The sequence below is a fragment of the Panthera leo genome, chromosome D4, assembly GCF_018350215.1.
Source record: "Panthera leo isolate Ple1 chromosome D4, P.leo_Ple1_pat1.1, whole genome shotgun sequence".
NCBI lineage: Eukaryota > Metazoa > Chordata > Mammalia > Carnivora > Felidae > Panthera > Panthera leo.
This window is the reverse complement of record NC_056691.1, coordinates 5288286-5315433: the sequence shown is the minus strand read 5'-3', so window position 1 is coordinate 5315433 and position 27148 is coordinate 5288286. Positions and strand designations below refer to the sequence as shown.

Below are 27148 nucleotides of genomic sequence, written 5' to 3'. Positions count from 1 at the left end.
CTTTCCCCAGCCCCATAGTTAACCATTTTTGTATGATTTATTATAATTGTCTTCTGCGTTTACCGCTTCCCATCAATCCTTTCTTTTCAGATTTTCTAACAGGGATCCCCCTGATTCGAGACAGGGCACACATCAGGCATAGTGAATGCTACCTGTCTGCCACAGGATCCTTCCTATCATTAACAACGTTCTAGAGAAGCTCAAGCCTACGTCCCAGGCACTGGGGAAAGCATTAGCAAATACCGCCTGATCCCTCGTCCCAACAGGGAAGACCGCCGGATCCACAAGTCGCCAGTCCCTGTCACTTGGAGATACCCTCCCTCTTTCCTCCTCCAAAAGGGGGGCAGGGAGGAGAGACCCACCCTGTTCCCAATCTTCAGAAAGGCACATGAGGAGCTCATCCTGGATTTAATCAGTTAGAGGCAGGATCAAGTGACGTCACTTTTGTAAACTGCTTACCATTCATTTTTAATCAACCTGTGGCATAATAAAAAGCATGCATCTCATTAACTAGACATCCCATTTGCTCATTATTAGTTTTGCGATGCTATATTCTGCTCATATAATTAGCCTCCATGGTTTGTTTCTGCAGTCGAATTTGCACCTACGTAAAATTTTACAGAATTGGAAACTACGTTATGCTATGTGTACAATCGAGATCTTTTCCATTTCAAAATGTTTACCTCAGTGCTTCAGTATGCTTGATGATCTCATTTATAATCTTAGGGTACATTTTGGACTCTTTAAATATGCAGACGAAAGTAGAATCCTGAGATTTCAGAATCACAAGGGATGATGATAATTCGCACTGAACACCTGCCAGCGTCAGGGAGGAAAGATGTCCTGAGTCCCTCGGATGCAGTGACTGAGGGTCTCAGAATAAACTGACATGGGGCGCCTGGGTGGCTCAGCTGGTTAAGCGTCCAACTCTTGGTTTCGGCTCAGGTCACGATCTCACCGTTTGTGAGATCAAGCCCCGCATCAGGCTCTATGCAGACAGCGCAGAGCCTACTTGGGATTTCCTCTCTCCCTCTCTCTCTGCCCCTTCCCTGCTCACACATACACTCTCCCTCTCTCAAAATAACCAAGCAGAATAAACTGACAAAAGGCAGATGAACAGGAGAAAAAATGTGTTCACATAAATAGGAGTTAACAAAAGAAGTAGCTGGCTCCCAGTTGGCTCACCAGTTGGAGGCTTGCAGACCTCACTTAGCAGGGAAAGACGGAGGAGACAGGGCTTCTACGGAAAGAACAAAAAGGTGTCTTTAGGAAAGACAAAGCGGTTTCGCGAGAACAAACCAGAGGCAGGGAAAATAATGGTAATATTTGTTCATGCAGGGGACAGTGGTCTTTCTTTTTCTGTGCCATGAAACCCCGTGGAGAGGGGATTTATGGGAGCTTTATCTTGATCTCTCTCCCGGGGCTGGATCCGCCTTGAGGAGGGGATTCACCACAGCCTCACTTCTCAGAAGCAGCTGCTTTTAACTCAGATTAAGAAAGTTCCAAGACGGCTGCTTTCTGCAGCCATTCATTCCTGAATGCCTTCAGTGTAAACTAATCTTTATGCCAACTCTAGGGTCCGGAGAGGGTCCCCCCACTAGACGCTCCTCACCCTGTGTCATCACCATTGGCCCCCCGTCCATGACCCCGCCAGGCGGTGTCTGCTCTTTACTTGGCACAGATTAGAAAACTGGTTCAGTATTCAGTCGTCTGCCCCAGGGGAACAGCTGGCCGGGGTCTGACCAAAGGGCTGTCTGACCCCAAAGCCCAGGCTCATAGCCCTTTGAGATACGACCGCTCGAGAGATCTCAGAGCGCATCTGATCCAACCTTCTTTGTGTCAGTTAATAAATTTGTTGACCTCACTGTCAACCAGTCACTGGGAGATCTTGGACAGTTTCCTTAGCCCATCCGTGCCTGTAAAATGACAACAGTACTCCCTTGCTGCGAGGAACAGCGGCCGACACTTGGGAAGTGCCATGTATCTGCTTACCACTTTGTCATTTACTTACTACCATTTACTTTGGAGAGATCAAGGCGTTCTCATAAAATATTCAAAAGCTAAGTATTGACTTAACCCGTCCCATACTGATAAACACCTAGGTAGTTGTTGATTTTTGGCTGTTACCAACCATGTTGCAGTGACCACGAATGCCTTGGTGCATATGGGGGAGTGGGGAGATTGCCCAGATTCGAGGAATTCGGAAATACATGTTCCTACGAATGGTATTTCTACTTAAAGGTTGTACACGCTACTGCATAATCACTTTTCCCCTCTATGAGGGAGAAGCTTTTTAATGCATCATCCCAAATCAATTTCTTTTTTAAGTTTATTCCTTTATTTTGAGGGGAGGAGCCATGGGGCAGAGAGACAGGGAGAGAGAATCCCAAGCAGGCTCCACACTGTCATCACGAGCCTGACACGGGGTTCAATCTCATGACAATGAGATCACGACCTGAGCTGAAACCAAGAGTCAGACGCTTAAATGAGTGAGCCACCCAGGCACCCCCCAAATCAATTTCAGATGGTATTTTGCCACCAGGCAACAAAAGCCCATTGGTTTCCCAAATTTTGTGAAATTCACATTAACTGAAATTTGTGAACTGGCCTTAGAAGTATCCAAGAGAAGTCTATGGCCGGACCACCCCGAATGCGCCCCAATCCCGACTGACCTCAGAAGCTAAGCAGGGTCGTGCCTGGTTAGTACTTGGATGGGAGAAGTACCCAAGAGAAGAGAACCCAAGAGAGAAGAAAATATATTACCAAATTATTCACGAAATGATCATAATTGTGATGTTCTGTGTTTGTGGACAGCCTCCTATGAATAAAGTCCGGAGCCAAGAACTTTGCTTAGACCTCCTCACTTAATTATCAGGACAACTTAAACCCCCACCTACATATGATCCAATCAATCTGACCAGACGAGCGCGAGAGTTTGTCGATGTTGTCTGGTTTGTAAAGCAAAGCTGCTCGTCATTACCACCCTTCCGGATTATTTCACAGAGTCAGACAAAGTTTTAGAAGAAAATCCTCCATTGTGGAGTATAGTAGGTCTGCCCATGTTTTATCACAAGCCTTAGCTACGAAGATTTCAGAAATGCTATACAGATATAGGTATACATATACATATATATGATATCTAATGTCTTATATAAATAAATAAATAAATAAATAAATAAATAAATAAATAAAAGCAAAGATTTATCTCATTCATGTAAATGCTGAAAACGCAAGGTGGCAGAATTAATAACTTATGCCTAACATCTGACTGACAACAGGCTTAAGCAGATGAGCAAAGGTCTACAGTAGATAAACGATAAAGGACAAAACGCAGAAGCAACATCCACTTTACCATCCCTGGGCGATCTATGGCATACGACCTGAAAAATACCTGAAATGGTCATTCTCCTTCAAAATATCCATCCTCTTCTTTCGCACAGAGTCTAAGGGGCCACCATGACATTGAACTTTTGATTCACCCTGAGTTTGAAAGCTTGCAATCCGGAGAAGTCTCTTTCTGAAACAGAACTACCCTTTCAAGGTAGGATCTTTCAAGGGCTCTTTTAAGTCAGGATCTCTCGCTCGTCTATTCAGCCAACAACATTTATTGAACCACAGCAGCGGGAAGGCTCTGTGTCAGGCTCTGTGGAGGATGGCAGACAGAAGTGGTCAAGCTGCTTTCTAGGAGAGCTTACATTTCAACGCCCTCTATTCCTACCTGGGGCCAAGGACACAGACGGAGTGGAAGAAATGCTCATCTCTGAACAGGTAGGAGGGAAATGACAGAACACTTTCTTTGACTGCCTTACTGTTTTGCCTCGGGCTCGTTCTGTGGACGGAACATAAAACATGCGGGCACCTGGGGCCCCCGGGTGGCTCCGTTGGTTAAGCATCTGACTTCGGCTCAGGTCGTGATCTCACAGCTTGTGAGTTCGAGCCCCACGTCGGGCTCTGTGCTGACGGCTCAGAGCCTGGAGCTGCTTTGGATTCTGTGTCTCCCTCTCTCTCTGCCCCTCCCCTGCCCGCACCCTGTCTCTCTCTCTCTCAAAAATAAATAATAAAACATTTTTAAAATTTTTAAAAAAATAAACATGTGGGCATCTGCAGGTGCTGAACTGCCAGCCAGGGCACCCCTGCCTTTGTCATTGTCCCCACAGCCTCTCTTTGCTGGCCTCCACCAGACAGACACCCATCTGAAGAAAAGGGCTCACTGGTGTTGAGATCCTCCTATTTCCTGGACACTAAAAGTGACTTTTTTTTGGGGGGGGGTGCGCCTGGGTGGCTCAGTCAGCTAAAGCCTCTGACTCTTGATTTCAGCTCAGGTCATGATCTCACGGTTCGTGGGATCGAGCCCCAAGTCGGGCTCCACGTCAACAGCACAGGAGCCTGCTTGGGATTCTCTCTCTGCCCCTGCCCCTCCCTCGCTCGCATGCCCACTCTCGCTCCCTCTCAAAATAAAAAAATAAATAAATAAACATTAAAAAAAAAAGAAACACCGATATTTAAAAGTGATATTTCTTCATAAGCAGTATCTCAGCGAATCCATACCATAACCCTGTGTGTTAGGCTTTAATCACGCTGTTTTTGTAGAAGAAAGAAAAACAGTGGCTCGGAAAAGGGAAGTTTCTTTGCCACGCTTTACAGCAAACAGTGGAGGAGGGGATCAGCCCCCCGGACGCCTGGCTCCCAGGCTGAGGGCACGAGGCCTTCGGAATAACGCCCGCATAGACTGTACTGGGGTGCTGGAGGTTTCATCTACCCATACTTTTGGGTTTTCCTACCAAGACTGCTGAGTCACTGAAAAACTAAGTCGGAATTCTCAGGAGAAACTCCAAAAAAAAAAAAGAAACATCAAGAGTATGATGCCAAGTTGCTGTCTGTCTCAAGCCAATGCCTCCTCCGTCTCGCCCCTCGGCACCCGGACGGCTTGGCCAGATGGGCTCAGAAAACCCTACCAACTATGGTTAAAGGCAAAGCCCATGACAAGATTTTCCCCGTTCGGAAGAGTTTAAAGGACAATGGTTAGAGCCAAGATTCCGCATCAGGAGAAACCAGGGAGGGACGGCTGGGTGGCCCAGTTGGTCAAGGGTCTGAGCCGAAGCTCAGGTCATGACCTCAGGGTCGCTGAGTGTGAGCCCCGCGTCTGGCTCTCTGTCAGTGCCGAGCCCGCTTCAGATCCTCTTTCTCCCTCTCTCTCTGCCCCTCCCCTGCTTGAACGCTCTCAAAAATAAAAAACATTTAATAAATTTTATTAAAAAAAAAAAAAAAAAGAAGCCAGCGACAGCGGGGGAGAAAGATAGAGCTTGGCCCCTCACAGGTCTGCTCTGCAAGGAGAGGGAGAGAAGAAACGCTGGTATTCCTCCCTCCAAGCATCGAAACGCCAGGCTTCCTTCATGAAAGGCTTCTCTCCGGGAAAAGCAAACCGACCAACCAACCAACAAAAAATGTGGGAAGATATTCCCAGGGTTAAGCGGTTTCTACACCGACTGTTTCTTAGTATTATGGTCTTCCAATATCTCACTTTTATTGTTTGACTGTCTCTGCTCTGAGTACATTTCAGAGAAAATTCTTAAGTGAGCATTCAAAAGCAAAGCAATAAAAATGTTCCGTAGTGTGATCGAGTGGGTATTTTAACGATTGATAATTATGCTTCTAACATATAAAATGCTCCAGGCTTCCCAAGTTGGGCTTGTTAGGAGTCAGACAGATTCATGAATGTGTGCAATCTCGATTATATTTCTGTCCTGGGCTATTTTTCTTAAAAATGTTTATAGCTGCTTAAGCAGTGATTTAAAAAAAAAAAATACTCTGACTACCATTTTCACTTTAAATGTTCACTTCAAATATCGTAGAACTATTCAAAGATAGAATTCTCCTGTCCTGTTCTGGCGCCTCGAAGCTTTTTAGTTTGTACCTTTTGAGTTGCACTATGCATCGAAAGTGACATAAATGTGGTGGGTGTCCCTATACACGGATGGCATTTTCCATTCGACACCTGTTTCTCAAAGGTTCAATGGAGCACAGAGGACCGGCTGACATCCTCCGATGCTTCTGTGTGGCTCTGCCTGTCCTCCGTGTCACTGATCGTTTACAGGCCCCTTGGGGTCTGTGTTCTGTGATTCCTGGCTTCTTTTACTCTTCTCGAACTTCCATGCTTTCTGTGCAAAATAGAGGCGACAGGGATTGCCCCGGCAACCCCCCACCGCGGAGGGAAGGTGTGTTCGTGACTTACAGATTATGAGAAAGCACGCGAATTCCGTGGCCGATGATTTGTGGAATGAGGCAAGGGAGAAAGAATGGAAGTGAAAGAAGGAACAAAAACAGAAAGACGAGGTGTTCTTTTCTTTGAAACAATAATAAAATGCAGTGAGGAGTCTGAGAAGTGCCAGGAGCTGGTGTCCAGGGCCCCGCGGACTCTACGGAGACCTGAGCACATTGTCACGTGTCTCAATTCTGCGTCACCAATAGCTAAGAGAACACCTTTCCTCTCTGCCAGTGTTAGGTGACTACAGTCTGTTTCTATACTTTAGAACTGTACTGGGCAAGATCAGTCTTGGTTCTCATACCCGGGGAAGGAAAACAAGGTTGAAACGAGAATAAAGAGTGAAGATGATTGGATCGTAAACTGTTGACACTTCTTTTCCTGATGGCTCAACGTCCCCACGCAGAGGCTGTGACCTCCCACCCAGCGCCCCTGTGTGGTCTGGCTGGCTCCTGTCACAAATACCCCTTCTCGCCCTCCCCTGTCTGGGATCCAGTGACACTGAAATAGACCAGTGAAATCCCCTCCAGGCTTTGCGTGCCCTCCTGACCCCCAATAAGGGTACTTGTCCAGAGATGCCCCCGTCTCTGTTCCCCACCGGCCGGGTGGGACCACTCCCTGGCCACTCCTGCCATGCGGCCACTAGCCAGGTGTGGCCTGCTGTGCCCCCCTCCCTAGGAGCTGTGCGTCTAATAAATCCTGTAATTTCTTAGCTTGAGTGTAATTTGCACAACCGCATTGGAACGCTCCTTAAAGACCCCACAAGGGGGACTTACTCCCCCATTCATGACACAGTGATACTGGCAGAAAATGCAATTTTAATTACAAATATATGCAGATTGCGAAAGCGAAGTGATTTGCTGACCTAGACTTCTAGAAGGTCTCACTGCCCCCTAGATGCCTAATAAACTCAGAGAACCCATTTCCTGGCCCGTGGATCACAACAGCTAAGTTTCTCTTGGCTTCCATCCTTGTTTCTCTGCTCCCAATGAACCCTCGCCTCGTGACCCTCAGGCACAGTTTATGACTAGTAAATCCCCGTTGTGCAAAGTGCACTACAATAAGGACCTTGCACAACAAGTGATTTGGCAGAAGAAGTCAGACTGCTGCCGTATTCTTTTAAAACACTAAATAACTTTTTAAATGTTTAGTTATTTTTGAGAAAGAGACAGCGTGCAAGCCGGGGAGGGGCAGAGAGAGAGGGAGACACAGAATCTGAAGCAGGCTCCGGGCTCCGAGCTGTCAGCACAGAGCCCGACGCGGGGCTCGAACTCACGGACCTCGAGATCACAATCTGAGCAGAAGTCGGACGCTTAACCGATTGAGCCACCCAGGCGCCCCACTAGATGACTTTCTAACCCAAGAATTAAGGATGTCACGATTATCCTCAAGCACAGGTGGACACACAACTGAAACTCTGGGCAGGTGCATCCTCAGATTATTTGCCATTTACGACTTATTTTAAAACGACGTTCTGCACTAAGTAAATGTAATTGAGCTTATATAATTTTGGAATGTTTTATGAAAAGGACAATCATACTGCCCAGTATTATCTTTTTATTACTATGAAAAGAGTTAGTTTGACCCTTGCTCGATATTTATTTGAATGAGATTTTTAGGTCTCATTTTACTAAATTACATGAACTATAAAGCTATGGGATATCATAGTATCGGCAATTCAGAAGTCATCTATGCAGCTTAAATGCTAACCCATTCAAAGAGGATCTAAGTGCATCACGAGTCCCTCAGGGATTGTAACAGTGGGCTTGTGGATCTATTAACCATATGCTTGTGTCACACGCAACTTTTCAGTCTTAGAATGAATAGGTTTTGTGAATTAAAAACTATCCTGCAAACATTGCCATCGCTGTCTTTGCCTTTAAACATCACCTGGTGATTCGGCACTAGGGATAATGTAAAACGTTTTGCATCAACCCTCCCCACCCACGAATGATTAAACTACAGTATGTTCTATGCACAGTGGGTCATTTCAAAAAGGTTATTATCTAGGAGATGACAGCGGCTTATACCTGGAAATGCAGTAAATGCTTCCCTTACAACATTCAGACGACTGACTGGTGAGAAAACACACTGGGCCCGGAGCGCAGGGAGCCGGCGCTGGGCTCTCAGGCTGGTGATGCAGGCGGGGAACCAGCACCACGCAGTCCTGGAGGCTCCTCCCGGGTCCGCGGGGAGACGCAGCAGGTGCGTTGCTCCCTGGAGGAGGTGGCCGCAGGTGAGGGGCTTCCGCATGTGGGAGTTTAGACGGTGGCCAGGAGAGGAGGAGCGGCTGGGGCAGAGGACCTGCCCGGTGAAGGCACTGGAAGGAGGCCGTGGGCGGGACAAGCAGACAGGACAAGCCACAGGGAACGTGGTGGTGGATGATTTTCCCTTCTTTTCTAACCCCGATGCAGGGAAATCAGGGTCGGGGCAGAGTGCCAGGGATGGTCACTTTGGCCGGTGGGGGGCGCAGGAAGCAGGGCCCCACCTCCTTGTGCACACACTGCTCGTCCTGGGCTCCCCGGGAGGAGGGCTAGTGCCCTGAGACAGTCCGTTATCCTGAGTCTTCACCCTCCCCAGCCTGAGGTCTGAGAGGTGGGCTATCCCCTCGTTCCTCTGGAAGGGGAGCCCTGGGGTGGGGCTCTGAGAGGCGGCCCTGAGGACTTGTCCCTCCTTTGCCTGTGGCATCCACGCTGGTGCCTGTTAGGGCCCCTGGGCTGTGAGGATGCGACCCACAGAAGAGGCATCTAGTGAGTCGTCCATACGGCACTGCTCAGCCTGGGTGGGGGTCCCATCTAGACGGCCCTCGGGAAACATCTGATAGGAAATGGGACGTGTGGGTCACTGAAAATGGGCCTAAAGGAGAGGATGCTGGAGGAGGGAAGGGCTTAGGGGACTTGCAGAGCCAATGACAGGCATAGAGGAGACACCCCGGGGGCCAATGGGACGTGTGAGGTGAAGGCGTTGAAGGAGCAGCTTTCCGTGCTGCGTCCTAGCTGGGATGTCAATTTCCTATCAGTATCACCTCCGGGCCACACACGTTCCCTGAGGGGTGAAGGCTGCCTTAGCCACTGGCATGTCATCACATTAGCATACTGCTGTCACTTCCTGAGCACGAACGGACCTGGTCATTGGTACATGGGAGCGATGTCGGTACCCCCTTAATTCCTGTGAGTGTCCAGGCACGCGGTGCTGTTTCCAGCGGCATCTGGGGAGACTAATGCCAGCCCGCGGCAGAGGAAACAGATCCGTGTTTAAGGAGAAGCATCTCCAATTAAACGAGGCCGCTTGGTTCTCTGTAAAAAGTGACAGTATCCATGCGCAGTTCAAAAGGTCCTCTTAACCATCACATACGACAGACAGGTCGGCAGAGGAAAGACCTTTTTTCTTCCAGCAGGGGCTGGGATCTATCCACATTTTTGTTTTCATTTTAAAAGTATGGGAAAAAGGCAGACAAAAATGGCAGAACACGAACACGTATGCATCAGCACATTTTGAAATAGACTGGGTATTTTTAAAACTGATTTTCAAAATGGAGAGTGATGTCAGCAAGATGACAGACAAGAAAACTCCAGGCCTGTTCCTCTAGAGAAGCATCACATCAAATAAACAGCTAGAGACTGACTAAACTCACATTATGGAAACGATGGAAATGATGGCAATGATCAAAGATCTACAGCAACCAAGTGAACACCCAGTCCAGAACACGCCACATTTAAAAGCGCAGGAAATTTCGTGACAGTGTAGGGCGGCACAGCTGAAGGAAAGAGACTGCCACCTGCTAGTCCCCTGTGCAAACCAGAGAGAGCAGAGCAGGCTGATCTGTAACCTTCCAACCTGTCCGTGGGATACCTGAGGGATTGGTCTTGGGACACCCAACTCAGAGTTCGGACAACCAAAGTGGCTCACATCTCAGAAGACAGGAAGCCACAGGAATCATCAGCAGGTACAACTTAGGAAAACTGCCCTAGACACAAACTACAGACACAGACACCTGGGGCAAAAGATGACTGACTGTGGAATACACTAGAACAGCTGAGGCCCCTAGAATGAGCAAGGCTGCGACCCTTACAGAAATTAAGACATTTAAAAGCAGCCATATAAATGGGAAAACTAGGAAGAAAGCACAGGCACAGATCCAGGGATGACACAGGCCTGAGAAGGTCTGATTCGCGAGCGTCTTCCCCTGCAGGAAGCCAGCACACAAAGACTGGGAGACATGACTGTTTCCTAAAATGCCCAGTTTTCAACAAAAGATCATAAGGCATACAAAGAAGCGGTAAAACATGGCTCCTTCGAAGGAACAAAATCCATCTCCGGGAACCCTCCGTAAAGAAACCCCGGCATTGGGGGCACCTGGGTGGCTCAGTCAGTTAAGCATCCGACTCTTGATCTCTGCTCAGGTCACGATCACATGGTTCGTGGGTTCGACCTCCGCACTGGGCTCTGTGCTGTCAGCAGAGAGTCTGCTTAGGATTCTCTCTCTCTCTCTCTCTCTCTCTCTCTCTCTCTCTCCCTCTCTCTCTCTCTCTCTGCCCCTTCCTTGCTTGCTCTCTCTCTCTCAAAATAAATAAACTTCAAAAAAAGAGAAAGAAACACTGGTTTTTTGGACTTACTAGAGAAAGACTTTAAGACAACTGGCTTAATCAGTTGGTTAAGCATCTGATTCTTGATTTCAGCCCAGCTCGTGAATTCACAGTTCATGAATCCGAGCTCCACATCAGGCTCTGTGCTGATAACACAGAGCCTGCTTGGGATTCTGTTTCTGTCTCTGTCTCTCTCAAAAATAAGTAAATAAACATTTAAAAAATAACTGCCTTAAATATTCTCTAAAGGCCAAAGGAAATCACGGACAAAAGAAATAAAGGAAATTTAAAAATATATGAATAAGATGAGAATATCTCCAAAGAATCTGCAATTATGAGAAACAATCAAGTGGAAATTCTGGAGATGAAAATACAATCACTGAATTGAAAAATTCATTTGAGGGGTTCAATAGCAGACACAACAGAAAGAAATAATCAGCCAACTTGAAGACGGGCCATTTGAAATTATTTAGACCGAAGAGCAAAATGAGAAAAGAAGGAAGAACAGGGAACAGAGACTGAGAGACTGATGATGGCAGAACATCAAGCCAACCGATGTAGACATTATGGGAGTCCCAGAGAGTCCCATTATGGGAAAGGACAGAGAAAAAGGCAGAGAAGTTACTGAAAGAGACAATGACTAAACATTTCACAAATTTGAGAAAAGACGTGGATACATAAATATAAGCTTAACAAATAATAAACAGGGGGCACCTGGGTGGCTCAGTCGGTTAAGCATCTGAATCTTGATTTGGGCTCAGGTCACGATCTCGTGGTTGCGAAACTGAGCCCCACATCAGGCACTGTGCTGACAGCACAGAGATTCTCTCTCCCTTTCTCTCTCTGCTCCTCCCCCTGCTCTCTCTCTCTCTCTCTCTCAAAATAAATAAATAAATATTAAAATATACCAAGTAGGATACACACAAAGAGACCCACACCAAGAGAACAGTGACTCATCCCATACAAGGGAGCCCCTGTAAGATTATCAGTGGATTCCTCGGGCCAAATGCAGGCCAGAGGGAACTCTGTATTAGGCAAATGTCCTGCAAAAATGAGGGAGAGATAAAGACACGCCCAGAGAAACAGAAACTGAGAGTGTCCATTACCACTAGACCTGCTATAGCAAGCCTATCAAGTTGGAATGAAAGGGTGCTAGAGGGCAACTCAAAGCCATATAAAAATATCAAATTCCGCAATAGAGGTAAATACGTGGACAATCGTAAAAACCAGTTATATTATAATTTTGGTTTGTTACTCCACTTTTTTACAGTTTTATTGAGAAATTATTGACATACACTATAACTTTTTACTTTTTACTTTTCTACAAGATTTAAAACAAATAGCATAAAATGATTATAAATCTATGTTAATGAGTACAAAATATATAAAGATGCAATCAATAACATAAAATGTGGAAGAGCTATAAAGAAGACTTTCGGTATGCAGTAAAGTATCAGTTTAAAATAGGTTATGATAACTTCAGGATATTCTATGTAATCTCCATAGAAATCACAAAGAAAAAAATCTATAACATTTATAGAAAAGGAAATGGGAATTCAATCAAAATGAGTAAAAAAGTTAACTAAATACAAATGAAGACAAGAAAAGTGGAACAAAACATATAAGACATAAAGACAACAAATAAAATGGCAATAGTGGTCTGTCCTTACCTGTAACCACTTTAAATGTAAATGGACTAAACTCACCAATCAAAAGACATAAGTTGGCAAAATGATACCTAATGAGAAGAGAAGAGAAGAGAGAAAAGGGAAGGGAAGGAAAGGAATGAGAGAGAAAAGAAAAGAAAAGAAAAGAAAGGAAAGGAAAGGAAAGGAAAGGAAAGGAAAAGAAAAGAAAAGAAAAGAAAAGAAAAGAAAAGAAAAGAAAAGAAAAGAAAAAAGAAAAGAAAAGAAAAAAGAGAACAAGATCCAACTTCATGCTATCTACAAGATACTCATTTTAGATGTTAGGACACAAGCATAGATTGGAAGTAAAAAGGATAGAAAAAGATATTCTGTGCAATTAGTAAGCAAGAGCAGGGATGGGTATATTAATATATTATTTCAAGCAACCAAGAAGGACATTATACAATGATTAAAGGGTCAATTCACCGAGAAGACACAAGAATTATAAATACAGGTGCAACCCACATCAGAGCACCTACATATATAAAGCAAACCACAGAACTGAAGGGAGAAATAGACTGATCTAGAATAATAGAGGGAGACTCCAATACCACATTTTTGATAACAGATAGAAGAACCAGACAGAAGATTAATAAAGAACTAGAGGGCTGAACAACACTATAAGCCAACTGGTCCTAATAGAGATCTACAAAACGTTCCATCTAACAACAGGCATCTTTCTCAAAAAGGCATGGAACGTTCTCTAATACAGACCGGATGTTAGTCCACAAAGCAAGTGTTAAAAATTTTAGAAAGATGGGAATCATGCAAAGTATCTTTTCTGATCAAAATGAAATGAAACCAGAAACCAATATCAGAAAGAAAACTGGAAAATCTACAAGTATGTGGATACTGAACAACACAACCTTAAACAGTCAATGAGTCAAAAGAGTCAATCACCAAAGAAATGTGAAAATGTTTTGAGACAAATGAAGACGAAGCCACTACCTACCAAAACTTACTGGATGCAGCAAAAGGAGTGCTAAGAGGGAAATTTATAACTGTCAATGCTGACATTAAAAAAAGAAGAAATATCTCAAAATCAGCAACCCAACTTCACATCACAAGGAACTAGAAAAAGAACAAATTAAATCAAAAGCTAGAGGAAGGAATAAAACATTAGGGATTAGAGCAGAGAAAAGCAAAACAGAGAAAAGTAGAGAAAATCCACAAAACCAAGAGTTGGTTCTTCAAAAATCAACAAAATTGACAAACCATTAGCTACGTTGACCAATTAAAAAAGAGAGAAGGCTCAAACAGCTAAAGTCAGGAATGAACGTAGTTCATTACTAGAGACTTTGCAGATACTAAAAGGATTATAAGAGAGGATTAGGAACACTGAACAGTAACAAACTGGATAATCTAGATGAAATGGATAAATCCCTAGAAACACCAAATTTGATCAAGGCTACACCGAAAAAGAATTAGAAATTATGAACAGACCCATAACAAGTAAGGCTCCTAAATCAGTCATCATAAGTCTCCCGACGAAGAAAAGCACTGGAAATACTAACGAATATTTAAAGGAGAACTAACACCGATCCTTTCCAACTTTTCCAAAAATATGAAGAGGAGGGAGAACTTCCTAACTCATTCCGTGAGGCCAGCATCACCTTGATACAAATCCAAAGATTGATGCTACAAGAAAAGACAACTACAGACCAACATCCCTTATTAAGACCAATGCGAAAATCCTCAGCAAAATACTAGCAAACTGAATTTGACAGCCTATTAAAAGGATTAGACGCCATTACCAAGTGGGATTAATTCCTGGAACGCAAGAATGATTCTATATACAAGAAACCATCAGTGTCATACGCATTACAAAATGAAGGGAAAACCACATGATCATCTCAATTGCTGCAGAAAAAACATTTGACACCGTTTAGCACGCTTTCAGGATAAAAGCACTCAACAGACTAGGAACAGAAGAAACTACCTCAACCTAATAAAAGCCATGTATAAAAAAAACCCACGGGGCGCCCTGGTGGCTCAGCCGGTTGAGCATCCGACTTTGGCTCAGGTCATGATCTCGAGGTCCGTGAGTTCGAGCCCCGTGTCGGGCTCTGGGCTGACGGCTCGGAGCCCGGAGCCTGCTGCGGATTCTGTGTCTCCCTCTCTCTCTCTGACCCTCCCCCATTCATGTTCTGTCTCTCTCTGTCTCAAAAATAAATAAACGTTAAAAAAAAAAATAAAAAAAAAACCCACAATGAACATTATATTCTATGGTGAAAGGTTCAAAGCATTTCCTGTAAGATTGGGAACAAGGCAGGGATGCCAGATTTTGTCACTTTTACTAAACACGTACTGGAAGTCCTAGCCAGAACAATTAGGCATGAAAGGCATCCAAATTGGAAAGAAATAAGTAAACATATCTGTTTGCAGATGGCATGATCTTATATGTAGAAAACCCTAGATTAAAAAAAAAAGAAGAAGAAAAGCCATTTTTAGAACTGATCGATGAATTTGGTAATGGTGCAGGATACAAAATCAACATACAAAAATCTGCTGCGATTCAATACCCTAGCAATGAATAATTTAAAAAGGAAACTCAGAAAACAATTCCATTTACAACAGCATCCAGAAGAACAAAATACGCTGGAATAATCTTAGCCAAGAGGCAATAGACTTGTACCCTGGAAACTATAAAATGGTGCTCAAAGAAATTGACGAAGACACACATAGATGGAAAGCCACATCATGTTTCGGAAAACCTCATATTTTTAACATGTCAGTATTTCTCAAAGTGATCTGTAAGTAATTTTCGACACCGGCGCCAGGACTGTTCAATAGGGAAAGGGCAGTTTTTCCAAGAAACGGCGCTGGGAAATTGGATATTAGTATGCAAAGGAATAAAATTGGACTTTATCTTATACCATACACAACATTGAACTCAAAACAAAACAAAGTCCTAAACATAAGACCTAAGGCTGTAAAGCTCTTAGGGGGGAGAAAAAAACAGGACAAAAGCTTTATCACAGTAGATTTGGCAATGATTTCTCAGATATGACACTAAAAGTACAGGCAACATAAGATAAAATAGATAAATTCAAATACATCAAAATTTAAAACAGTAGCGTATCAAAGAACACTATCATCAGAGTGAAAAGGCAACCCGTGAATGACAAAAAGTATTTGCAAATCACATATCTGGTAAGAGGTTCGTATCCAAAATACAGAAAGAACTTTGTACACCCCAGCAACAGAAAAATCAAACAAAACGCACAAAGTATTCAACCGACTTTTGTCCAAAGGAGATTGGAGACAAGTGTCCAACAGAGCACATGAAAAGATGCTCAACATCAGTCGTCATTAGGGAAATACAAATCAAAGCCACAATGAGATACCACTTCTTGCCCTTTAGGATGGCTATTTTTTTTTTAATGGAAAATAAGATGCATTGATGAGGATGAACTGGAACCTCTGGGCACTGCTGGAGGGATGGAAACCAGTGCAGGCGTTGTGTAGTGCAGTGTGACGATCCTTCAAAAAGTTCAAACTAGAATTACCATATCGTCTGGCACTTTCACTTCTTGGGACATACCCAAGAGACTCGAAAGCAGGGTCTCAAAGAGATACCTGCTCACCCAAATTCAGAGCAATGTGATTCACTACAGCCCGAAGGTGGAGACAATCCAAGTACCCATCAGGAGACGAGGGGAGAAATAAACCGCGGCACATACACACAGTAGAACATGACTCGGGCTTAAAATGACAGACATTCCGGCACACGTCACAACGTGGATGATCCCTGAGGACATTATGCTAAGTGAGACCAGCCAGTCACAAAAGGACAAAAATTGTATGACCCCACGCACATGAGGTAACTTGATTAGCCAAATCCATGGAGTTAGGAAGTGGTATGGCAGTTGCCAGGGTCTGGAGAAAGGGAGGAATGGGGAATTAGTATCTAACGGACAGTGACTTTCAGTTTGGGAAGAGGAAAAGGATCTGGAAATGGATGGTGGGGACAGGGGCACACAATGTGAATGAGCTTAATGGCATTGACCTGTGTACTTAAAAACAGTTACAACAGGGGCGCCTGGGTGGCTCAGACGGTTGAGCGTCTGACTTCGGCTCAGGTCATGATCTCACGGCTCGTGAGTTCAAGCCCCGCGTCGGGCTCTGTGCTGACAGCTCGGAGCCTGGAGCCTGTTTCCGATTCTGGGTCTCCCTCTCTCTCTGCCCCTCCCCTGCTCGCGCGCTGTCTGTCCCTCTCAAAATAAATGAACATTAAAAAAAAATACAATATAGATGGTCCCAACAGGAGCGCATGGGTGGCTCAGTCAGTTGAGCCATCTGACTGGGTATCAGCTCAGGTCATGATCTCACGGTTGTAAGATGGAGCCCCTCATCGGGCTCGGCACCAAGCGTGAAGCCTGCTTGGAATTCTCTCTCCCTCTTTCTCTGTCCCTCCCCTGCATGCTCTCTCTCTCTCTCAAAATAAATAAATAAAATTTTAAAAAATATAGTTACAATGGCAACTTTCATGGTATGTATATTTCTACCGTAATAAAAATTTTTAAAATTAAAGGTGCATTTTCACTCGTGTGAAGGTTGCCAATGAGACCCAGACTGATCTGCGATCGGTTCCTGCAGATAAATTCCCTGCGGTGGTGGGGAATGCCACCCGTCCCAGCCACAGGTACAGGTTTCCTACGCATCGGCCACCATGCCCATCCCCAACTTCATGTCAACAACATGGGATCCACCTGCCATCACACCCCATTTGGAGTCACAGAGTGTCAGCACGCATGGCAAAACTTCTCTTCTGTACCAGGAATATATTCACAATTGACTTCACACAGTGAGAATCTCAAAATGCCCACAATTGTATCTAGATGTTGCCAGCACTAACACCTTTTTAATATTAGGGTTAATGAACTCCCAAACCTTAATCCAAATAAAGCCCTGAGAAACAGAAAGTCAGAATCCCAGGATTCAATCCGAATAAAAGCAAGGGGTCTACCTCCCACCCCCTTATGATTTGCTCGGTTACAGGTTATAGTCCGTATAGCTGAGCAACCAGTTCTGGTGGAAGCTACCCTGCTCTGAGAACAGGTAGCGGCCTCCCCAGGAAGGTTCTCCGTGAGCCTGCCTCTCCCTGGCTTCTGGGGAACCCAAAGTAGGAAAGGGATCATCTCAGAAGGCTGCCAAACAGGCTGAACAGGACTGAGACAACAAAATCAGCCTTGGGCAAGCAACATAAAATGGTATTCTAAGGGAAAGTGGCAAATAAAAAAAAAAAAAGTACGACTTGGAAGTCATAAAGCTAAGATCAGTAGAAAAAAGCAGAAAGCACAACCAAAGGATGTTCCCCCACAACGTGTAAATGAGAAAGGGAATTTAAAAACGAGACTTGACGATAACACAGAGCACTGGAACCGGAGCACTGGCCAGCCCCTGGCCCAGAGAGCATGAAGTGAGGTGCAGCAAGCTGCCGGTCTAAGGCTCTGCAGGTGGGGATGGCCCCAGAACCTTCCTACCGCCTCTCACCTGCATCCCCTTCCCTGCTTTCTCCCTTCTCCTCGCTCATTCTTGGCCTGCAGTGGTTCTTTAGGACCAGGCTCTGGGTCTGGAGTAAGTTTGAGAATAAGATGTGTAAGGGCTGGAGAGGAGGGTCTCCTGTGGCAGGGGCTTCAGAAAGGACCAGTGAAAGGCAGAGAGGCGGAGAGAGAACTGAGTTCAGAGACACTGTGCCTGGACAAGGGCCACAGAAAACGAGCCAAGCCTGCTATGGCAGTCCTCACTGTCTTCCATCTTCCCGAACCAAGATGCCCCAAGATGCCGAACGAGTCCACACCCCTATATAAAGCAGGACAGGTTTTCCCAATGCTGAGCAACTCTTTGCTGGGTCCCACACCTGAAGGAACAGCCATGCCTGGTCTACGTTTCGCTCCTACTGGAGACGAAGAATCCACAGAGGCACCATGTGGGAACCCTGAACAAAGATGGCGGACCTCTAGGAACGGAGGCACCGTCTGGGCTGGGATGGCAGCAAATCCCATGGTGTTGAATACCACTGAGGAGCCTGAGGCCAGCAAGTCCCCAAACGTCTCCTAACCACTGTCCTCGGGTGCACCTTCACCTGCTAAACCCAAGCTCTGGGTGACGCAGATTTGCCTCTCTCTCACCAAGAGCATGACCGTCCTCTGATGACGTCCCCCTCCTGTTCTCAAACGCCTTCTGCGTTTGCCGGGAATCTGTCTCACAGCAGGTGACAACGATAACAACAATAATGAAAAGGAGACCGGGGGCGCCTGGGTGGCGCAGTCGGTTGGGCGTCCGACTTCAGCCAGGTCACGATCTCGCAGTCCATGAGTTCGAGCCCCGCGTCAGGCTCTGGGCTGATGGCTCAGAGCCTGGAGCCTGTTTCCGATTCTGTGTCTCCCTCTCTCTCTGCCCCTCCCCCGTTCATGCTCTGTCTCTCTCTGTCCCAAAAATAAATAAAAATGTTGAAAAGGAGACCAAAGGGCCACTTCAGTCGTATCTCACAATATTCCAGGGTGGCATAGACACTGTCCACTGTGTAACCCTGACCTTCAGTTTCTTGTTCTGTAAAATGAAGACGCTCGCTGAAAAAGATGAGGTCATCAGGGAGGTGCCTGCGTGGCTCAATTGGTTGAGCATCCAACTCTTGATTTCAGCTCAGGTCACGACCACAGGGTCATGGGATTGAGCCCTGCGTTGGGTTCTGTGCTGAGCGTGACGCCTGCCTGAGATTCTCTCTCTCTTCTTGTGCCCCATCCCCTGCTCGTGGTCTTGCTGTCTCTCAAAAATAAATAAAACGAGCAAAAATTTTTTTAAAAAAGATGAGGTCATCAGGATGGGCCCTAATCCAATATGACCAGGGTCTTTATAAGAGGAGGAGAGACAGAGTGGAGAGGAGAGGACACGAAAACACACAGGAAGATGCCTTGTGATGACGGAGGCAGACATCAGACCGATGCATCTGCAAGGATCACCGACAAGGTCACGCGCTATGAGAAAGATACGGAAAATTTTCCCCTAGAGCCTTCAGGGGAAGCGTGGCCCCAACAGACTGAATTCAGACTTCTGGCCTCCAGAATTGTGAGGCCATAAATATCTGTTGTTTTAAACCCTAGGTACTTAGTTAACAGCGGCCCTAGGAAAAGTTTATGGGGCTAGACTTAATTCCTTTCCACCTAAAGGTGCCCGAGAGCGTGAGAAGCAGGTTTTTCAAGAGAGCCTGGAGATCACAGCGCACTTCCTTCAACAACTGATGAAGGCAATTAATCAATTTCAGGGTAGGAAATCTATTGGCAGTGCAGTGAATGCATTGACCATTTCACTTATTATTATTTGGGGATGTGCAAATGGAAAAGCAGTGCCACGATAATTTCGCGCTCCACTCTCAGGATACTTTTCTGCTAACCCTCAAATTTCCGTACAGGAAACAGGAGCTTTTCGTGTGTCTGAATTTTCCCTCCGTGGGAACTTTAGCTAATAAAGCTCTTGGTGCAGCATACACGCGAGCTCCCCGGGGGTCCCTTTCTGCTGCTCCTGGAAGTTCTCTCTCCTCTCTTAAAAAACAAGGATATTGAATCGTTAAAATGTTCAAAGGTCTGAAAGGAGGATAAACCGCTCAGGTCTGAATTGATTAAGAACGTGTAAAAATACACAAGACAGGACTTCAAATCCAAACCAAGTGCATTTGCCTCATGCACATCCAATGTGATTTATTTCAAACTTCTCTCCCTCGGTCACATGCGTAGCGTGAGGCTCAACTCTGCAATTTCCACCGCCTGCCCTTCTTTCTGGCTCACAGCTCCTTCCGGAAAAGGGCTCCGACCGTGGGCTCTTTTTCAAACCTGGGCTTTTTTGATGGTTCGAAGTGATTTCTCCTCAAGGGCATACGGAAAGGAAGATTATGCCAGGAAGGAAATAAACAGAGTGCTCCGAGCACAGCACAGGGTGACCGGGATGTGACTGGCTGGTGGCCGTATCTTCCAGGGGTGGCACTCACCTGGCAGACAGATATGCGGCAGACGGATGAGCTCGTCTCCACGCACACAAACTTCTGTACCGTAATCCCAGAGGCAGCTCGTCCTTTTAAATGCGAGAAGAAAGTCACCTAAAAAAGTTTCCCTTAAATTGGAATAGTATTTGTTCTGATCTGTACCATCAAAAAGCCTGTATCACGAAGACAGTCACAGTGGGGAGGACCTAAGATTCTTTTTACGTGGAGGACACTCGAGCCTCAATCGTCTTTTCAGCTGATAATCTCAAATAAGTGCTCAACATATTTTTATTTTTTTTTTATGTTTCATGTAAAGACAGTATGAATGATATGCCTTGTATCCACTAGCATATAGATCCTAGACTTGACATAATTTATGCGAGAAATTATGGCGAGAAAAGCCAGCATAGAAGTGCCGTGAAAGAGGAAAGTCCAGAAAGGCATTCCGAGTCCCAGCAGGGAGAGACTGGGCATCATGTAAATCACGGTCATCCAGAAAAGTATCTGGGAAATGACACCAGTTCGGAAGCCAGAGACGCAAAGGGGCCCGGACAAAGACACCCAGAGAATGGCCTGCGTTAAAGCACAGCCAGGGACTTGCGTTACCCAGCAAGGACACGGAGGGCCGCTCGGGGGCCATGAGGGATTGCCTCTCCTTACAAATCTCAAGGGTGAGAGAACCAAATAAACGCGCTGTTCAGATGAGGGCGCAGAGAAATGAGAACGTGGTGCACTGCTTGTGGGAATGCAACATGGTGCAACCACTGTGGAAACCAGCTTGGAGGGTCCTCACCGACTTCAAATAGAATGGTCATATCCAGCAGTTACACTCCTGGGTTATGTCCCCCCAAAAAACGCAAACCAGGACATCCCAGAGATACGGGCACACCCGCGATCATGGCGGCATTCTTCACAATAGAAACTCAAGGAGCCATCGATGGATGAATCGGTATCTTAGAACTGATAACAGAACACCCCAGACTGCATGCCTTACGAACAACAGAAATTTAACTGCTCACAGTTCTGGGGGCCGGAAGTCTGAGACCGGCGTGCCCGCATGGTCGGGTGAGAGCCCTTTTCTGGGCTGCACGCTTTCTGTCCTCACCAAACGGAAGAGGGCGGGGATTCCTCTGAGCCTCTTTTATGAGATGCTGTCCCTTTCAAGAGGGTTCCACCCGCATGACCTAAGTACCTCCAGAAGGTCCCACCTATTAATACCATCAATACTTTGGGGGGGGGGGGGTCGGGTTACAGCAGATGAATATTAATGGGACACAAACATTCAGACCATAGCGATCGATGAAATACAGTGTACCAATACGATGGAATATTATGCAGCCTTTAAAAAGGAGAGGCACCTGGGTGGCTCAGTCAGTTAAGCGTCTTTTGATTCAGGCTCAGGTCACGATAACCGTTCACGGGCTCAAGCCCCGCATCAGGCTCTGTGCTAACAGTGCGGAGCCTGCTTGGGATTCTGTCTCTCCCTCTCTCCCTGCCCTTCCCCTGCTCGCTCATTTTTTTTCCTCTCTCTCTCAAACTAAGTAAGAAACACTAAGAAAAATTCCTCAAAAAGAAGGAAATCCTGTCACATGCCATACGTTGGGGGACTCGCAAGGACAGCACGCTACGTGAAATAAGCCAGTCGCCCAAGGCCAGACACCGTATGATCCCGCTTACCGGAAGGATCTAGAAACATAGAATCAGATAGCAAAATCATAGAAACAGATAGTAAAGAGCTGGTGGCCAAGGGCTGGGGGGAGAGGTGGGAAAGGAAATTTGTGTTCCCCGGGTTCAGACCTTCCATCCTGCAAGATGGAATACTTCTAGAGGCGTGTCGCACAATACGAACATACTACGCCCCACTGAACTGTATACCTAAAAATGGCTGAAGTGGTGAATTTAATGTTCTGTGCTTTTGACCACAATACAAAAAAAAAAAAAAAAAACTCTATTTGGGATTTTCTTTCTTTTTTTTAGTTGTTTCAACGCCTAGTATCGAATTGTACAGCAATACGTGCACGTGGTTTAAAAGTAACAATTACTGTGTATTTTTAGCCTCCAGCCCTTTACCTGGAGTGAGTGTTCAGCTTGGGGACTTTAAATAGGAGCACCTTGCTTTATTTTTTTTTTATATATTTTTAACGTTTTATTTATTTTTGAGAGATAGCAACAGAGTGCGAGTGGGGAAGGGACAGAGAGAGAGAGAGACAGAGAGAGAGAGAGAGACAGAATCAGAAGCAGGCTCCAGGCTCCGAGCAAGCGGTCAGCACAGAGCCCAACGTGGGGCTCGAACCCAGGAACTGCTAGATCATGACCTGAGCGGAAGTTGGATGCTCAACCGACTGAGCCACCCAGGCTCAGTGCCCCTGGAGCACCCTGCTTTAAAATAATGTTTTCACGGGCACCTGGGTGGCTCAGTTGGTTGAGCGTCCGACTTCGGCTCAGGTCATGATCTCAGGGTCTGTGAGTTCGAGCCCCGCGTCGGGCTCTGTGCTGACAGCTCAGAGCCTGGAGCCTGCTTCCGATTCTGTGTCTTCCTCTCTCTCGGGCCCTCCCCCGCTTGTGCTCAGTTTCTCTCGCTCTCAAAAATAAATAAAAAGTTTAAAAGTAATAATGTTTCCTTGACTCATTATCAATAAATAGATTTACCTCACTCTTTTCAAAGGAATGCATTCTACGCAGTATTAGATTATTCCATAAAACGGAGATATCGTAATTCATCTATGGGCTCAGTGACCAGTGGAGACCTGGGTGGAGACCGTTAGGACATGAGCACTGGTGTCACAGGACCTTTCCGTGCACCTCACCTGTCTCTGCGGCATTCATCCCCAGAAGTCAAGTTTCTTCTTGGTGTGGACCGTGTACTGAAGAGACTTAAAAGTACCTCTCTTTTTGGACCATCACCTTCAGAGGTCTGAATAACAGGAGCTTTAAACACTGTAATTTTATGGAAATCCCCTGCAAGGGTTTGTGAGAGCAAATACCTTTTCATGCACGTATAAGCCTCTCTGTTTCATTCTGTTTACTGTCTATTTATATCTTTACCCATTTTTATGTACGGGATTTTTAAAATCTTGCCCATTTATTTTTAAGAATGTTTTATAAATTAAGAAAACTTGGGGGCGCCTGGGAAGCTCAGTCGGTTTAGAGTCTGACTCTCGGTTTCAGCTCAGGTCACGATCTCACGGTTTGTGGGTTCGAGCCCCGCGACAGGCTCTGGGCTGATGGCTCGGAGCCTGGAGCCTGCTTGGGATTCTGTCTCTCTCTCTCTCTCTCTCTCTCTCTCTCTCTCTCTCTCTCAAAATAAAATTTAAAAAATTAAATAAATTAAGAAAATGTGTTCTTTGTCATATATATTTAAATTTCCCCCAATGTATGTTTGTCGTCTTCTGACAGCATTTTGTTTTTGCACATCGTTTTTAAATTAATCGAATTTATCACCCTTTTCTTTTGTAGCATCTGGGTTTCCATCTCACTTAGCATGCTCTTTCCAATAATTAGTACAACACATTTTCTAATTGCGTTTCATCCTTTCTCTGTGGCTGAGTTCTTCGAAATTGTATCTACTTTAGGTAATTAAGGCAGGGATCCAGCTTTATTTATTTTTTCCAGGTGGCTACCAACTTGTCCCAGTATCATCAATTGAATAATCCATTTGTTATCATTAATGTGAAATGCCACCTTTATTTCATGCTAATTCGATAAGTATATTTATTAATGAACCCTATGTTTTTTCACTAATTTTTGCATTAATATGCTAACATAAACAGCATTCATATTAAGTAGCTTCAAACAGCTAGATTTAAGCTTTATAAGGCATTTTCCTAGCTTACCAGGAATAATTACCTTTAATACTATTCTTATTACCAATTGCTGTGGCTCTTGCTGCATACAAACATTTTAAGATGAAATTTAGAAAAACCTCCTTTTATTTCAGGGTTAGTTGAAGATGAGTATACATCATGATTACACTATCAAGTCTGGATAGGACAGGGATTAACCCCACTTTTCTTTTACGCCTCTTAGTGATGCTTTCGATGTTTTTTGGAGCATTTCTTATCAATTTTATTGCCTGTGATTCTATTATAAATGAGGACCACAGTTCCTTTATCTGTTAGCTAATTACTTGTAGGTATAAAGAGAAGTTAATTAATTTTGGAAATTACTTTCGTAAGGAGGTACACCGCGGAGTTATTTTTTTTTTAATTTTTTTCCTCGGGAGATTTTCTCATGTTCTCAAAGAGCGTATAATGATAATTTACCTCCAGTTCTAATTTTTGTGCTCCTTCTATTATTTCCTTCTCTACCTGAATGTACTTGATAACTTGAGAATGTGAGGATGGAGACTTAGAAAGGGCTTCACACATTTATCTTGTAAGGTCATATGGAATAAACGTTTTTTAAAAGCCCTCTATAGCCTCAAAAGCAAGGGAAACCCCAAATTGATTCTCTCTGGGACTAAGTTCTGAAATAAGGCAAAAGTAGAAGTCTAGGACTTTATCCAGAGATGAACAAAAAATAAGGGGAAAGACTACTTTCTAGGAGAGCAATCCAACCCGTTCGTGAAGACAACTCACCCATAGGAATCCTCATCACCCATGTGATTCCTCATCACAGAAATGTTGCAAAGCACTGATCTATTTCAGATTGGTGAACAGGCACCTATTTTACATCAGTGTCAATACTATTTCCTACTTAATACTGTGCAATAAATGATACTGGAATAACGAGGTAGCCATTTGAAAAAAATAAATGAAGCCATATCCCTACCTCACACCTTCAACAGACAGAAAATGAACTAAACCAGGGATCGAGCAGCCTGGAGGCCAGGGTCAAATGCAGCTGCTTGCGTGTTTGTGTAAATAAAGTTTTATTAGAACACAGCCACACCTGTTCATTTACCTAACGCCTGTGGCTGTTGTCACACAACGGAAGAGTTAAGTAGCCACGACAGCGACTGTACGGTCTACAACGCTGAAAATATTTGCCACTTGTCCCTTTACGGAAAGAGTCTGCAGACCCCTGGTCTACCCTGCTGTTTCCTTCAGTCTGAGGCCTTTAAACATATTTGGAGGACATCCAGCTTCTCAACTGATGCCCCGATGTTCTCGGAAAGTATGAGGATTGCGAATCAGAAATTCTCATCATCTCAGAGTTTTGAGACCCCGTCTGGCACGAAGCCACTTTTGAATCTTTTATGCCAAAATGACAGGCCCAGGAAATCCTCCACAGAGAGACCAAAGTGCACACCACACTTCCGCATCTGTGTAACTACAGCATGTGTGCAAGCTGCAGAATGTGTAGAGTTGACTGCCATTGCAAAGGAGACCAAGCGTTAGTACATCCTCTGAAGCTGAGCTGCCCGAGTTGCAACAGGAGATCCTGATGGAAATGCTCCGTGAACTCCCCTGCTTCCCTCCCCTCGCCCCCCGCCCCCGGGGACGTGGCTCAGCACCATTTCCTTTCAATGACCGTGCTGCTGGAGAAGCTTTTTTGCTAAGAATTTAATTTTTCCGCCACGCGCCTTTCTTGAGTAAGACAAAAAAGAGCACTTTTGCGCTCTTTCAATGAATAAATAGTCCTACTTTTCAAGCTATCTCCCCCATGACTCTGCCGTACTCCACTCACATTACGGTTTACAATGCACCTTTTTCATAAAGTCTATCCTAATTTCCACGGGTTGCTACACACGACCGCTTGGTTATATGCAGAGTAAAGGTGCAATTTGTAACATGTCTCCGGATTTCCTATTTGTCTTGTTACATATTTAAGATTCTACTTCCCTCCCTCCCAAGGTGACAACGTGTGGCAATTCTAATAAGCCCAAACATTACTTGTACCACGGGGTGAAGTAGGTACAAAGGATACAGAGATAAACAAGCCTTAGTCCCTGACTCCAGAACTGATGTGAAATAGGCACGAGATGGGTAAATGTAGTCGAAGAGAGGAATATGTGAGAAATGAAAAAGAAGGGAGCGTCTAAGCAATTTCCGTACACAGTGAAGCTTTTCCGGTTGCGGAAGGTTGTCGGTGACAGAGAAGGAAGGATATTCTGCACAGAGAGCAGGGAGCTCGGACAAAAAGCAGTTGTTACAGGACACCCCGCCTCTGGGGAGCCCTTGGTTACTTTGCGCTTCAAGCTCAGAAGCCTCATTCGCTTCTCTGCCTCAACCTTTCCAGCTGCTCGGAGAGTTTTCCGCAGATCGAGTCCAGCATTTATCTTCATTGTCACTGAGCCCCGCAGTTAAGGGCAGACGGGACCACCTTAGGTTCAACAGGACATCATCCTCGTACAACCTCGTGGGGAAGCAATGTTAAACTTCTTACACTCAGATGTGGCACCAAAAGCCTCCCGCTGCGGAAGCAGCATCACATGGTTGGCTAAGGTTTCGAGATGCGTTGACTACCCATCTGGCGGAGGTCTATTGAGAACAGCAACTCTTCCTTAATTCAATCCAACGGCCCTTTACTGAGACACCATAATAGGCCTGGGCCTCTGGGGAGATCAATCCCTGACCTAATGGCTCTCAGCGCCCAGGAGGGGGAGCCACGCATAGGAAATCCAATTGTGGCCCACGGTGGTAAGCACAATCAGCAAAGTACGGTCCGTACAAAGTCACTGCCGTGGTGGCCA

The 27148-nt window shown here is 45.2% G+C and overlaps 1 protein-coding gene across 1 annotated transcript in view; it reads right to left on the bottom strand.

Moving 5' to 3' along the window:
* The window catches only part of LOC122205133 (contactin-associated protein-like 3), a 193266-nt gene that overhangs the window by 113493 nt on the left and 52625 nt on the right, over positions 1 to 27148 (bottom strand). The gene's annotated exons all lie outside the window — the stretch shown is intronic.